Source organism: Anguilla rostrata, chromosome 1 (genome assembly GCF_018555375.3).
Source record: "Anguilla rostrata isolate EN2019 chromosome 1, ASM1855537v3, whole genome shotgun sequence".
NCBI classification, from domain to species: Eukaryota; Metazoa; Chordata; class Actinopteri; order Anguilliformes; family Anguillidae; genus Anguilla; species Anguilla rostrata.
Window position 1 is genome coordinate 20272937 of NC_057933.1, and position 7663 is coordinate 20280599.

Here is a 7663-nt window from a genome sequence, read left to right on the forward strand (position 1 = left end):
TTAGCACTGTCTGTCAGGCCAGCAATGCATCCGGTGCTTCATTTTGTGACTTGGAGGAGACAGGCAGAGGCAGTTTGAGTGGATGAGGCTGTCCAAGAGGAGTCACTGTGCAGTATCCCCAGTGTTAGATTAGGGAGGTACATAAATAGGAAAGATCTATGTATCTCCACATGCCCAAAAGAGGCTTAAAGGGTGAGGTGGGGCATAGGCAGAAGTGAAAACTGAATATGTGGAATTATTGCTGGGGTAGATCTGTGTGAGAGCAATGAGAATGAAAGACATATTTGTAAATGGGGACATTCCAGCAAATGAGGTCAGCCATGTTGAAGCCCTATTGGTGGACCGAGACCTCAAGTCATAAGCTGATTGAGGTTGTGGGGAAATAAGGGAGACCTGATGAAAATTGTCATGTGTGGTGCCACAGCCTCCCCTGCCCTCAATAAGCACTGCTGAGCATGCTCAGTGCTTCCCCACCGCAGCTGGAGCACAACCAGTGATTACACCTTTATTACTCTCCTGTTACCACGACTCCCCTGTTAAACCTCCAACCTGTGATGTCATGAGAGTAATTCTTCATCCATCCATCAAGGTGCCTTCATAAAGAATTATTCCACTCTCTGTAGTTCAGTAATATTAAAAAAGGAGGATTATTTGTTGTTGCTGTGTTTTGTATTCAAATGTAACGCTGTCAGTGATTCAGATACTAGCCTCACTGCTAAGCTTAAGCATCACTGATCCTTGTACAGCTGCCAAAAGAATGCTAAAGATCTTTTTGTATGCAAAGGAAAGAAGGGAGCTGCAAATTTGGCTTTGGTGTACAGGGACAAAAAAGAACACCCATGACTGGTGGATTCAGAGTTAAAATATTTGTCTGTTTCCCTTCTTCAGTGTGGGCTGAATAGAAGGCTCGCCGTTTGCTCTCCGAAGAGCAACAGCTTAACATATCCCAGGAGCCAAATGTGGATGAGCCATTGGGAATGCTGATCCCCTCAGCCCGTCCCTTGTCCCTAGACCTGTTCTGTTTTCCCACCTCCATGGCAACCCCACAACCCTTATTTGATTAAGTATCCCCCGAAAGGGCCCTGCCATGTTCCCAGGGAGAGGGTGGAACGGGAGCCTGCGTCTATGGCCTGGAGAGAGTTGTCCAAGTACTCAGGTCTGCGTTGACCAAAGCAGCCCACCATTCCAAGGAAAATACACCACAGGTTTTTATACAAAATGAAGGGCTGCTGAAATATAATTTGTTATTTTGTAACTAAGTGACTATTATAATTGAAAGTTGGGGTGTCCAATCTTTTCTTAAAATGTTCTCTGTGGGTGTTGGATTTTGTTTCAGCCCATCATTTAAACACCCAGTTCAATGAATCAAGGTGTCGTTGCAGTTCAGAATTGAATTCTTTATGAGTGTCATGCTTGGCTCTCTATCACTGTCTCAGTGGCTATAACGATGAATCAGTACTATATTTATAAAATGAACTTTTAAATTATAATTTAAAAAATAATGTATAATTCTCACTCGCACATTTTGACTCACCAAAAATAACTAGCTTGTATATAACTATATATCTCAATGTTGCTAGCTATTTCAGCTATTTCCTTAGCTACCCAGATAGTTTGGTAGTTACTGAAATTGCCAATCAGACACCAATCAAGCTACACTTACACACAGAAATGACCGCAGCTTCTTATATGTAGTGAACATGTTAGGATTCAGAAATGCTTACCATTAGTTTCATTTGGAGCAATATTTATGAACTGCACTGGCCTTTTGTCTCCCAGTCTTGCATTTTCCTACCCTGGAATAAACTGAGTATTGCAATGGATATCAACCATATCACTGCACTTTGACTACATTCCCAGCTAATGATAAAAATATATAACTACCAAAACCACTTTAACACAAACATATCATATGTTCATAGGAAACTGCAATTGTACAGAAGCACTTCCTCTAGAATGCAATTTTTGTCTTTAGTGAAATGATTGTTTGGCACAGCTAATGATTTTCACCAACATTTCCACCCTGAAGCAACAAGTGCAGTATTGCATCTCTATCCATATAGGCTACTGTTTAGACAGTATGTTTTCTTTGATATCTGTCTCAATACTCTCAACATTGAAGCTGCCATACCTCAAATGTCTACCTGGACTGGGATTCTCTACTCAAACACTCTCTCCCTCTCATGCTGCTTCTTCCAGCTTACACGACCACCACTGTACCAGTCATTACTTTTCATTCTAGTTCCTATTCCAAGTCCTCTCAGTATCTCTCCCTCCCTCCCAGTGGCAGCTCAGCTCTGACTCCTACTGGAAGGCCCAATCTGCCTCCGAGCCACCAAGTCTTCCAGCGTCCCACAACCCCCTCCTCCCAGTCCCACTCTCCCCAATATACCGGCACTCTCCCTCTACTTCCCAGAGCACTGACAATAAAGCATTACAGCAGTCAATCCATGTCAACAGCAGCTTTGCTTAATTCCCTCTAAACACATTTAAGCTAAATCTTTGCCTAATGATGTACGATGATTAGTACTTGCTCTTTATTCTGCCAACGGCTCGTATTAATTGATTTATTTCCTTGGCATTTGAGGAAAGGTAGCAGTTGATGCCAGGGAAGTGTGGGGTTTCGTTGGGGAACCCCACTACAAAACAGAAAAGGAAAGTGGCAACCCCAGGCATACTTTTCCTGTCTAACTAAATCTTAATGCATTCTTCAAAATATTCACAAAAACTAAAAGCATACCGAGATATGCGCAAGAGTGGTTGCCATGTTGGATGATTTGGCATCATCTGCAGGTTACTTCTGGTCTCGGTGTGTTAGACCCACCCTGGTTCAGTCCTGTTTGGCCTGAGGTGAGGTCTAAGGTCGCACAGAGAACACGCCTCTCCGAGGTCTGTGGCATACTGTAATCGTAAGCTGCTCACACGCAGCTCAGTGGGATAACTGAGAGGGAATCTCAGCACGGGCCCCCTCCCCGTTCCAGATGCTGTACTGGCCACTGACTTGTGCGCGAGATATGCCAGGCCCAGCACGGATCACGGGCAGTGCCAGGCTCAGCGTCGCGGCAGCCTGCAGGTGAGCGGGGGGCATCATGCCAACGTTGCGGCCTGCCCTTCAAGGCCCCATCCCTGACGTTCCCTCATCTGCCAGGTGGAGACCGACTCTTGTGAGACGTCAGTCTCCCAGGGGCCAATGAGAAACGTCCTCTGCCGTCGGACATCAGAGAATGCGATCCCACGGGCCGCAGAGGGCAGACGGAGTTTGCCGATACTTTAAAGAACAAACTTCAAATCTCCCTTCTTTCATCTCTCACTGTTCTTTTTCCTCTTCCCTTATTCACAAATATTATCAGCGCCGTACCACTCTGGCTGCTCCGGAGACGAGGTCCTGGCGCCGCGCCCGCACTCTGCGCCCAGTTGGCCGCGCCCGGTCGTCTCGTTGCCCTGCAGGAACAGGCTGGCACTCACACTGAGGGCCGGAGAGGGAGGGGAGGGGGAGGGAGGGGGGGGGGGGGCGCACTCAGCTCTGACCATGCAGATTGCAGGCTGGGCAGGAACATGTAGCCCAATGGTACAGGGGGCTGAACCACACTGAAGTGTGACTGTACATTTTGAAGTGCACCCCTCACTGCTGCAAACCTTGGTGTCAGTTACATTTTAATCTAATTATGACCTATTTTGGGCCTGACACTCAATGCAAAAGCAGAACCCAAATAAACTACCAGCCATACATAATCCAGTAAAATACAGTAGGTAATAAATGAACAGGTAGTAAATTATTTCCCCTGGTACATTTCTGTATGTGGTTTCAACATACACTCCCTGATTAATCTGACTGGGCTGTGCAAAAAAAATAACCTCACCAGAGCAATTCTATCAAAGTAAGATTCTGCTAGTTGTACGAATTTGGTGTGAATATCATAAACCAGTAAAATTCATGATTTTGGGTGGAGACCATTATATTTCGTAAAATATAAAAACATTCAATACTGAACCCATCAAAAGATCACTTTATGTAAGGTTAACTTTTTTGGGCAGGTCTGCCAGTCCAAACTGTCTCAGGTCACTGTTCTGATTGTCTGGTTGGAGGAGGAGACCACAGCGTCACATATCTATTGAATATTCATATTCTTACATCTGCAGGTGTTGACTAAGATTACTGTAAAAGTGAATGAAAAACATGGCCCCTCATCCTCTACAGTGTAAGCTTAATGCTTTATCAATCCACAGTATGACTCAGATGTCATTCCTGTGTGTATACGAGAATGTGAAACAGCATATTTGTGAGTGTGGTGTACAGAGTGTAAGCGTACAGTACCGCTGCAGTGTAGGCAGGGGGCAGTAGTGCTCCAGTGATACACTCCTCCCGGGCCAGCCACCTCCTGCTCATAGCTTTTCACAATGGGAATCTGCCGGAGGGGGAAGTGTTGCTTTTTTAGGTCTGTAAGCCCATATCCCTTAATCCCCAGCCATGATTGACAATCATGATTTAGAGTATATGGTGTCCCATTCTAATCCACGAGCACTGATTTCATTTGCATAGCTTCCGTGGCCTCATTTTGGGGGAGGAAATGGCTGCCTTTGTAAGTGATGCAGAGTGTGAGTGTGTGTGTGTGTGTGTGTGTGTGTGTGTGTGCGTGTGTGTGTATGTTTTTGTGTGTTTGTCTGTGAAGGGGGAGAGGTAATGTAGGCAGCTTCTTTGCCTGCCTGTGCCCAAGCAGACCCTTAATGTGCCATTTGCTTCTATACCCCTCCTCCTTCTCTGCAGCCCTAAGTCCCTTTGGCACACACACACACACACACACACACACACACACATATATATACACACACACACACACACACACATACACATTTTCCCTTAAAGACCTCATAACCAAAATAGAACTTTAGTTTCATGTCAAATTCAGAACCACATAATCAAGAGAGGGGTTGGCCAACCATACACAGTCCCTGAAAAACAACAAGAAATACCCAGGGTACACTTCTCATTCACTGCACATAGAGCCAACGTAAATACCCATGTAAACTGATTGAGATGCACTTCCCTTCTGCCCAAACTGCTCCTCGTCGCACCAAAAACACAGCATGCAGCACATCTTCAGAAAGGGGCTCTGTCGTGAATATACTGGTGTCTGCTTACTGGGCTTCAGAGGAACTGGGCTGTTCAGGGGTGTTGAGTGTGTCTGTGGCCAACCGAAGCAGCGATTACAGATGGGCTCCTGACCAGAGTTCAGACTTTGAGATGAGAGAGTGTGAAACTGGCCTCTTTTTCTTCACCTGTCCTCTGTAGAGCATTCCATCCAACTCACTCCTCCTTTTTTCTGTGGAAAAGCTAATGGCTGAGCTACTACAGCACTTCCACCAGTCACTAGGGAGCTATGAGGCAGGGGGTTAGCCTGTTGACAGTTACCCTGCCTCCCTGGGCCACGCTACCGGTAATTATATCTCTCTGTGGGATGGTCGGAAACGGCAGGCTCGAGATTCTATCCGGACCAAAGGGCGCACCACTGCTCTCCACACAAGTGCCTAAGCCGGGTACTGTGCTCGGGAGCTCGTTATCAATTTTGCTAGCGCGCCCCTCACATATGAAATGGCTTACATCTGTTCAGCCACATCCTTGACTCTAGGTTCCTTTGATGCCCTCGTGTATGTCAACGCATGACTTGAGCTCTGGCAATGAGCTTCAAATGTTGTGCCCTTGTGACAGACCACCACCTTCTGGGAATGTATCACTAGCTTAAAACTGCTCTTATCTGCCGTCTGTTTAACAACAAGCTGCTATGAGCAGCCTGTAATGATGGCGGTAATCCACATGGCACTGTCTCCATGCAGGCTGTAGGAGACGGCACCCAGCATGCACCTGGTTACAGAAGATACACCTCGCGCGCAGCAGAGAATAAGGGAATACTGGTCGTGTTTGTGGCCATCGTGCCGTGCAGCATCCTGCACACTGTGTGGATCAGCTGATGTGAGGGCACGGGATTGGATGAGGCATCCCGTTATATCAAGTGAATCTGTGCAGAATTTTGCTCAGTGTGATGTTCCTAAATGCAATCAGTTCCACTAAGACTGGACCTGGTGACAGCTGTTGCCCATAAGATACAACCTGGGTACTACAAATACAGCAGATACTGGGTGCATTCACACTCAGTGATCATGTTATTCGCAAACTGAGGTGATATTTGTTCTAACAAAAAACAAAAAAAAACATTTAGATCATTTCTGTTTTTTGTTATACAACTTAGTATATTTGTTATGCACATTAAAGCAGCATTACAGTTGGAAGTGTCCTCAATGTGCATGTACCTTTAATCATTTCCATAAACATATAAGAAATGCACTCCTCAAATCTGTAAATCTATCAGCCTGGCCTCAGTACAACTCTGACACAGACCTGCACGGTGGAATTTTACATAGCACAGAACATTCCCAATGTGGTTAAACATAAAATACAGTAATTCAAACTCAAAAGCAATGCATATAACTGCATACATATTATAATCACGCACAAACACTCTCAATCGCGTTCGTTCGACAACCGCAATAATATACTGCCCGAGGTAGCCTACTTACGTTTGTTCTTTCACACACGAGCGAACGGCTCTGTCGCATTTGTACGAAAGCATGGGCTGTGCTTGCCAAGGTTTTTTTTTCCACTGTCGTTGACGATGGGAGAGGTTGGTTGATTTAACTGAAAATTTTAAATGGCATCACTATTTTATCTTTCTTTTAAACTGATTTTAAAGATTCATAAAATACATAATACACTGATTTTACACATTTTTTAAATTACATAATATTAATGCAATTTCATGTGCTTTAATATGGTGTAGCCTATATAAAACTATTTTTTTCCTTGGAGAATCGAATCTACCCTGCCCATTCAAGTACAAGTTCAGTCGCATATTTATGTCATAGTATTTCCTGACGCGTTCAAAAGAACGTCTTCGCAGTAGCCTATCACGATAATTTGATGGGTGGGCTTTCAAATCTGGCGGTGATTAAGTTGCATGTCCGTAATAAGACTAGACTGTTCTTAGAAACAGTGCCCTTGAAATTAAGCTAAATGACTAATTGCTGCAAACTTTCGTTATTCGGAAACTCTGACTCCTACGGGAAGGTAATAAAGGGGTAGGTAACTTACTTAACGCGACCTTCATTAATATTGCAGTCGCTCAGAAAGTTATAGACGTTTTTCTTTTTCAAAATAACGAATAAACAAATAAATGTTGAAGCATATACATACTGTAAATCTTGATCTACATCTTCTTAATATGAATTGTTATTCTTGTTTTATGCTTACAAATATGTTTATAGTAATACATACATTTAATTTTGTTTATTTAAAATATTTATAATATAATAGAATTAAAATATATATGTTAGTTTTATATATTGCATACGAGCTATTTAGGTAACTAATATATTGAATACAAGTAGTTTTTTTTATTTATGTATTATCTTTTTTATTTCTTTGGTGTATTCCTTTGTATTTCCTTTTGTTGACTTGCTAATTAATGGATGTCAATCAACACTTTGGTGGGAACAATTCATTTATCATAAAAATATGATATGAGCGCTTGTGTACCTCTCTTTGCTAATATAAATATGGATGCACAGCTCAAGTGCTCAATGGAGTTGGATTCTTCAGTTCTGTTGATGA

General features: G+C 43.6%; 1 long non-coding RNA gene across 1 annotated transcript; it reads right to left on the reverse strand.

Moving 5' to 3' along the window:
• Nucleotides 1-1235: 1235 nt before the first annotated feature.
• On the reverse strand, nucleotides 1236-7251 carry LOC135251522 (uncharacterized). The gene is made up of 3 exons (XR_010329153.1): nucleotides 6574-7251; nucleotides 4316-4406; nucleotides 1236-3441 (listed from the first exon to the last, which is right to left on the reverse strand). It is a non-coding gene; the product is annotated as an uncharacterized LOC135251522 (long non-coding RNA).
• Nucleotides 7252-7663: the final 412 nt, after the last annotated feature.